Raw genomic sequence first — 8,518 nt, forward strand, 5'->3', positions numbered from 1 at the left:
AAAAACTCCTCCACAAAATGGCAGCTTCTGTCCACAAGATCCTCACATACATGCATACGACCCCAATAAAAAATTAAAGCTACTTACTCCGATAGAAGAGAGATACCCTACTTATCTGCAGGGCTCTAATTCCATTGCAAGGGATGCATGACAATAATCTATGAAAAAAGAGGCAGCAGACATCACTCACGCTGTGCCATCAGCACAAGAACTGAAGACCTGAATCATTATAGCATTACCTTAATCTTCAGCACTAGCTGAGCCCTAAATCACCAGAATATGAAGGATGCATCAGGGAGGCATCACTCTGTGATAATCTGCTCCTTCATCTGGAGGTACTGTAAAACCAGGGAACTGCAGACAGCAGCTGAAGCAAGTCCTGGGCCACACCCCAGCTCCAAAATGCCACTTAAGAGAGTTCTTACACTGAAGCCTCTATCCGTCAAGAAGAGACTGCAGTCAGTACCTTGGGCGAGACATGTCGACAGCCTGACCCAGCACAATTTTATGCCTTCCAAGTCTTCCTCTTTTTAATTTACAATACTATTAGCTGCTACCAGTGAGTCTGAACATACGAATGGGGGCATAAAACGTTTTTGCTGCAACAAGCAAGCATGGAAGACTTACAAATTCTCCGATTATGAAAATTCAAACATGCATTTTTTTAATACAAAAGAAATGTTTTTCTCTCATAAAAATTATTGTAACTATGGAAAAAGTTAACCCTACTATAATACCTTTAGAAGTGGTCAACCTTCCAAGAGCTTGTCATCTAAGGGAAAATTTTCTCAGGTCCTTTCAATTCTGTTAAGAAAACAGGAAGTGAATTTCAGTAAGCCATTTCAATAAAGTAAAAGAGAGATAAGGATCTCTGTTAAACTTGGCAACAAAGAGAGAGACCACAAAATATCAGCTTGAACAGTCACTTGTCACCAGTCTATCACCACAGTGTTCACTGGAAAATGGCCCATCATCCACCATTGACGAGGTATGTATGAGCACATAGGCAGTATGTGTGAAGCCAAAAAGAAAGCCCTGATGATACCTGTACCACATTTAGGAAATTAAAAACATAAACAAGTGAAAGGGAGAATTAAGACCCAAATTTTGAGGATTACTGAGAAGGTAATTGACAAAATGACAAAACCATTGAGAGTTTGGAAGAGAAAGCTGTTTGAACAACATAGTAAACACGATCTCTCTTATAAATCAGAGCGACATGGAACAAGAGTTACATCTATTTTCAATCTTGACCAAGATGCTTGAAACAAAGAGATTTCTCCAGCTAAGATGCAGTTTTCAGTTTAGAAAGCTGGTGTCTCACTTTGGCCCATGGGCTTTGGAAGGGCTAAGGAAATAAAGTACAACCATCGCCAGTCACTTAGCCAAATAAGACCTGGTAGAAAAGTACTGCCGAAGACTAACTTCCAAAGATTTTCAACACAGGGGCAAGGAGGATCCCCAATGAGTCAGGCTTGAAGTGTTACAAGATAAAAGTAGTGTCAATCACATGTCTGACAAGTATCTCTTAGCAGCAATGAGGGAACGGAAAAAAAAAAAATTTAAATCCTGTTAGTGTTAATACAAATTTTGTTTTGCTGGAGTAACAAAATCATCACTACCATGAATCCACAAAAATTAATCATTTCATCTCGGTATTTTCACTTATACTTTTTCTTTTAGTTTATTCCCCAACCCTTCTAATTTTTTTTTTAAAACACTAAAACTTTATTACAGTAGATGCTCCAAGCTCTAGTAATATGGCTGTGGATGTGCTATCACAGAGGTTTACCAGGTGTTTTAACTTGTTCCACAACTAATACTCAACTCAGTTTTATCAAGCATCAGTACATTTGCCTGTGCTGCAAAAAGACTGTAAGAGTTTCCAGCATACACACAAGCCATGGAGAATGAGAATTATGCCTCTTAGAAGTAAAATATTTTATAATGGAATAATTATTAATAAGACAATAAATAATTGACATCACAACCACACGCTAAAATGCACAGCCCTGCTTGTGAAGAAAGCATCCAAACCAGCTGTACTGAATTATTCTCAATTTTTATTTTCCAATTCCTACAGCTACCTGGAAAAAATAAACTTACATCTAAAAATCTCAACACCAATCCTCTCTAAAAAAAAAAAAAAAAAAAAAAACAACAAAACCAAACCAAACCAAAACCCAACAAACAAACAGTACTGTTCCACGTATATAAAATCCCTGTAAATAAGTCCAGAAGAGCTGGAAAGCGGCAGTCACAAACGCAACAAGTCACCACTACTGCCAACATGTATTTTGGTTCCTGCAAAACAGGCCTCTCCCCACCACTCTGCCATATATTTAGCACCATGCCAGAAACAAAAAATCAGAAGGTACTTGCACGAATCTCCTGCCTGCACCAGTCAAGGCCCTCTTTACTCCAAAGAATAACTTCGTAAGCTTGGACATTAGTATCAAAGAGCCTTAGCACGTTAGATTAACTGTTCTTGTTGCTACATATCTTTTAAAATCCTGGCCTTTACTTGCTTTTTCCACTCAAGGATGCAAGAAGACAAGCAGAAAAGATTTTACTAAGTATTTCATGCTTGGTGATAATGTCCCAACTCCGAAAATCAAACGTTTCACATAATTCATTTTTGTAAGAGTGACAGCTAGCATTTCCCACATTAACAAAAAAAAAAAAAAGGCCTCTTTCAAAGTAAGAAATCATTTAACAACATTAGAAACCCATTTTCTATGCCATAGAAAATGATTCTAGTATTTTGTGACATCTACAAATAAACACCCATTTGTTCATTTTGTGTTCGAGCTGAAGTAACATTCCCAAAAACTCAGAAACACACGTGAAAAAGGCAGAAGGAGCAGAAATCCAGACACACAACTCTCCAGCTATTGCAAACTGGACCATTAGTGTCACATCACTGAGCAAAATTTTCAAGCCAAATTTAACATCAGTGATTCTTTTTCCAACTATTTAGTTCCCTGACGCAGATCACTGCAGACTCAGGGGATGCCACAGTGCTAGCTCGTTGGAGAGGGTAGAAACAACTGGTTTGGGGCCAGGGGAATGCAAGACCCTTCCTTTCCCCCTTCAACCTGAACACCTGGTTCTCATATTTACTTTGGTGTAAAAATCAAGCAGCACCCTTATAGTCACATATTTTTGGTCTACATTAGTCGCAGCAGGTGGACTTTGAGGTTGTACCTCGAATGCTGTGTGCAGTTTTGGGCCCCTCACTACAAGAAGGACATTGACGTGCTGGAGTGTGTCCAGAGAAGGGCAACAAAGCTGGTGAAGGGTCTGGAGAACAGGGCTTATGAAGAGCAGCTGAGGGAACTTGGGTTGTTTAGTCTGGAGAAGAGGAGGCTGAGGGGAGACCTTATCACTCTCTATAACTGCCTGAAAGGAGGTTGTAGTGAGGTGGGGGTCAGTCTCTTCTCCCAAGTAACAGGCAATAGGACAAGAGGAAGTGGACTCAAGTTGCGCCACGCGAGGTTTAGATTGGACAGTAAGAAAAATTTCTTTGCTGAAAGAGCGGTCAAACATTGGAACAGGCTGCCCAGGGAGGTGGTAGAGTCACTGTCCCTGGAGGTGTTCAAAAAAACATGTTGATGAAGCACTTCTAGACATGGTTTAGTGGGCATGGTGGTGTTGAGTTGATGGTTGGACTTCATGATCTTAGAGGTCTCTTTCAACCTTAGTGATTCAATATGTCCCTGCCCACTGCAGGGGGTTGGACTACATGACCTCTAAAGCTCCCTTCCAACCCAAACCATTCTATGATTCTTCAGGCAAGATAAGTGGGTTTTGAAATTCTCAAATTGATATATCTAACTTCTGTTCACAAATTCTAAAATGCTCTTAAAAGTCTTTGCTTCAGCTGTTAACGATGGAGTGGTGCTTAGAACCGTTTTAATGAACACACCTTAGGTGCTTTGTGTAATAGATAGGTCATGGTTTCCCAAGAGCTCTAAGCCTGGTGCTGGTGTAGCTCTGGCAAGGGTAAGTTTGCCCAAAGTTGCCTGGAATACTTGAGGACATCTTCAACTACATCAGGTTGCTCTAAGCCCTGTCCAACCTGACCTTGAACATTTCCAGGGATGGGGCTTCTACCACCTCTCTGGGCATCCTGTCCCAGTGCCTCACCACCTTCATTGTAAAAAATGTATTCCTTATATCTAGTCTGAATCTGCCCTCTTCTAGTTTAAAACCATTACTCCTTGTCCTGTCACAGCAGGCCCTGCTAAAAGGATTGTCCCCATCTTTCTTACAGAAAAAAAGAAACCTCACCAATTTCTGACACATTTCAATATACCATAAGCTCAGCATAAGGAATTCCTTTTGTGAATTCACAGATAGCGCGTCTCATCACCTAAAATTTATCTAAACAGCAAAAATGAAACTCCTGTCAATTTTAATGCATGTTCCTAACACTTATATCTCTACCTGCCAGGTGAGACGTTTTCAAAGCCTGATTAATCCCCAGTCCCAACTGAGAAAACAGAAATAAGGTGATAAAATAGAAACAATGATCAGCTTTAAAAACCTGGCAACAGAAATGGGACCAAACCCAGTGTTTCCAGCTGTCGGTGACAGACACTGTCCACTGCATCACTCAAAATACAAGCACTAAAGTATGTATTTTCCAATTAAAGTAAGGCACAACTTCAAGTAAAATCATGAGATCTCACAAACTTTGAGCGGTGAGGTAAGGCTTGAATATCAACGGTGAGCTCAGTCTACACCTTGCAATCCAGGCACCAGTCAGGTAGGTCACTAGGACATCTCTTATTCTCACCTGAAAACATCTACTACCTCTTACCACCAGCACTTAAATGCAAATAAGAGCTTTCTAAAATATTACCAAATAGCAACTTCAAGACACCCTAATCGCGAACAGCAGAACACAGTAAGAATCCTCAGGCCTTCAGGGAGCGCTGCAGTGTTTCCTTGCTAAAAGGAACCTGCCTTCAAACCTGGTGCCTTGCCCCAGAGTTTCTTGCCCTTTGCCACAAGGCAAGTACCCTGGACTGCTTTCCTCTTCCCCACTTACAGCCTACCATCCCCCTGCACAAGCACAGCTGCCCTCACACCACATCAAGAATCCAGAGCTTTCCCTCTGGCTTGCACACAGGTGTGCACCCCTTCCTCTATGGCCTCACTATGCCAAGCTGGAGAAAATACTGATTGGCATCTAACATCAAGTCCTGCAAATACTGCAAGGTTGCGGGAGATGCAGCCTCCTCCGCAGCGCTTCTTCAGTTAAGTTGACCCCGCCGTGGTGCAGAACCATTACAGCACCAGCCAAGCACTGTGTTAAGAGGCCTTTATTGTTTCTGAGAGTCAAACCTGTAGCTCCTGCGCTTCAAGTGATTAGTTCTTTTTAGCACTTCAGCTAAAGTGGTAACCTCAGCGTTTGTAATATGAAACTCGACTGAAAAGGTACATTCAGTTACTGTCACTATCAGAGCAGGTACATAAACCTCTCCACAACAACGCTGCAAAATTACAGAGCTCTCAGTTTTGGGCCAGTCAAATTCGATTTAGATTTAGGAAGGAGGTGCCTCCTTGGAAAACTAAAAAATTGAGCTTGCTGCAGCCTTTCTGAACATCTCTCCTAGTCCAAGAGCGTGCCTCTGCTCTGACAAGAACAGAGCAGAATGGATCACAGCCACTGCGTTCCTAGAAAAAGAAGGGAAAGCTCCACAATCACTTTTTGGCAACTCCGTTTCCCAACTGCCAGCAGAAATACAATTCATTAGGATGCACGCTAATACATGGTGCCTGGCTGCTGAAGATCTCTCCTGCCCCTTGCTCTCCCCATCACCACCTCTCTGCTACCTTCTCCTCCTGGATGCTTTGGTAAGTCAACTCATTTTCAAAGCTTTCTGCCTGTGTCCCAGTTTCTGACGCCAGGACTCGCATCTCTGCTGGTGTTATCGCTGGGCCCGGCCATCTAGAACAGCATCTCTGTGACTAGGGGTTGTTTTCAGAACAAACAGCTTTTTCTTTGTTGTGGCTGCCACGCAGACGTGTCAATAAATGTGCGTGTTGTAAGAAACAAGAATATACTGGCACAAAACTCACAGGGAAGCTCAGAAACCTCCTAATGCAGAAAACAGATAAAAGGTTAAAAAAAAAACCAACCCAAAAAACCAAAGAAACCCCACCCGAGACTGATGCAAGAACTCTGAAGCAGAACTATCTCTTATTAATAAAACACAAAGACATAGATTCAGATCCCTAGGGCTTTTCATACCATCACAGTAACAAAATCTGCAGCATCACTACCCTTTACACTTACTCTAAAGTTATTTAGAAACCAAAGGCGCTTGAACCATTTTCTCTTTTAAACATAACAAAAGGCTGACTTAAACAACACAAGCAGGCAGGAGTTTTTAAAAGGATACATTTTAAAATAAGCACAAGATTCGACCTGCCATACATGGTCAAAGCATTCACCCATCCACTCCAGCATCCATCCCAGAGAGAGAACATGAGCAGGTGCCTCCAGAAAGAAACTCCCACGGTTGGCCAAACATCCAATTTGTAACTCAGCACAAATTTCATCCCAGTAAATCAGCCTCTGACAAGCTGCCGCACAGCAGCTCAGATGGCACACACCTCACGCACCAGAACACGTTGCGCTGTGTTAAAAAGTGCAAGATACATAAGACCAATGCACTGTTCCCCATTTAATAGCCCGATATTTTTGTTTTAACAACTATGCCTGAAGAAAGCTGAGTCAAATTCCATATACAACTTAGAGTAACTTGGACCTTCTGTGTTGTCTCTCTCAAGTGTTTTTGTTCTGGCCTCAAGAACCGAAATATCCAACCAGTGAACTTTACCATATGGCTTTTCCTTCCTCTAAAACATTACTTTTTTTAAGTGCTCCTATTATCTTTGAGATGCTAGTCAAAACCTCGTAACACAAAGCTTTACATTTCTAGGTTTCTACCTTGCTTCTGTTTCAGTCTGTTAGTCTGTAATAACAAAATGACCGAGTCGTCAGTTCTCTGGTAACATAAAATGGGAACAGCTCCTTTGTTTACACACGGACATTTCTTAACCTGCCTCCACAATATCTCTGTGACTTAAGTTACCTCCATTTCCTAAGTGAAGAAACTGAATCACAGTTTTTTAGGGAGATACCACTCCAGGGCTTACATTGTGAGGATACTCCATACTGCAAAGCAGATTCTAGACTTTCACAAGGGCAGGTCCATTTCTTCCAAGCATAAAAAACTCCCCCCTCCCCCCCCAAAAAAAAACAAAACCAGAGAAAGCCAAAAATAAGAAGATAAAACGCCCCACAAAACGCCATGTTTGAATTGCGCCCAACATTGCTACTATTGCAAGACCTCCAAAATTACGATTACTAAGATGCTGCAGTATCTGGACAGTCTTCACTCACAAGGCAGCACGTGACCCTGGTTTATTTTGCCTACAGGCAAAGTGCACCATTGCTCCTTGACAGCCAGCTAGTGAACCCTCTCCTCCCAAACTTACCTTCGGGCAGTTGCTCACACCTACCAGGCTAAACCCAACTTTATTCTCCCAGCTCCCCCAACAGCTCACCATTGAACAACTAAACCGTCCTGCACGGCTCTGACGGAATAAATACAAAAAGCAGTAACAAAAATAAAGCAGAAAAGACAGGGAGGAGAAAATACCATGCAGGTTTTAACTGGCACGGAAAGACGTGGGCTAACGGCAATAATAACAGACAACCGATGCATTTAACAACCTGCCGCGATACCTGCACCGCCTGCGCTCGCTGTACGGGACGGGGAGGGCTCTGCCTCTGTACTTAAATCAACTTTTTATAACAGCCATATCCACACCAAGGTTTCCCCCTCGAGATTAACGAGGTTTTAACCAACTTTCCAAGGATTAAGAAACCCCCTAGGCGACGATGTTCCCTCGGGGGTGGGGGGATGCTACCGCGGGCGGCCGAAGGGGGTGGGCGAGGCGGGGCCCGCCGAGGCCCGCAGGAAGCCGGGGCCGAGCTCCGGCCCCGCACCGCTGTCCTCCTGAAGCCAGCCCAGGGCGAGGCGGCCTCGGCTTGGCCCGGCCCTGCCCTGCCGGCAGCCCTCGGTGCTTGACGCGCCGGGGACTGCGAGCCGGCGCTGGCGGAAGCGCCGTGAGGGGAGCAGCCGCCGCCGCCCCGAGCTCACCGCAGGCCCCGGCCCGGCCCAGTCGGACTCTACAACGGAAGGGAGGCGCAGCCGGCAGGTGGGAGCGGACTCACCGGGCTGGGGCGGCGCCTGCCGCCTGGGAGGGACGGGCGGGCTGAGCGGGGCGCGGCCGCCACACGGTACCTCTGCAATGGCGGCGGTGGCGGGACCCACCGAGGCGGCGGCGGCAGGAGCCGGAGGGGGAAGCGGAACCGCCGCGCGTGGCCACAGCCCGCAAGGGCGGGCGGGGGCGGGGCACCGCCCACACCACACCTCCCGGCGGGCACCGCGCTCACGCAGGAAGTGACGATGGCGCGCGCGGCATGGCGGGAGGC

The 8,518-nt window shown here is 44.7% G+C and overlaps 1 protein-coding gene across 1 annotated transcript in view; it reads right to left on the reverse strand.

The window, feature by feature from the left end:
- The window catches only part of PAK2 (p21 (RAC1) activated kinase 2), a 41,535-nt gene extending 33,259 nt beyond the window's left edge, over positions 1–8,276 (reverse strand). Inside the window, exon 1 of the mRNA XM_086468483.1 lies at positions 8,258–8,276. The gene's annotated coding sequence lies outside the window, so the exon portion shown is untranslated. The remainder of the gene's footprint in view (positions 1–8,257) is intronic.
- Positions 8,277–8,518: the final 242 nt, after the last annotated feature.

The sequence above is a fragment of the Leptosomus discolor genome, chromosome 7 (assembly GCF_034619465.1).
Source record: "Leptosomus discolor isolate bLepDis1 chromosome 7, bLepDis1.hap2, whole genome shotgun sequence".
Lineage (NCBI taxonomy): Eukaryota > Metazoa > Chordata > Aves > Leptosomiformes > Leptosomidae > Leptosomus > Leptosomus discolor.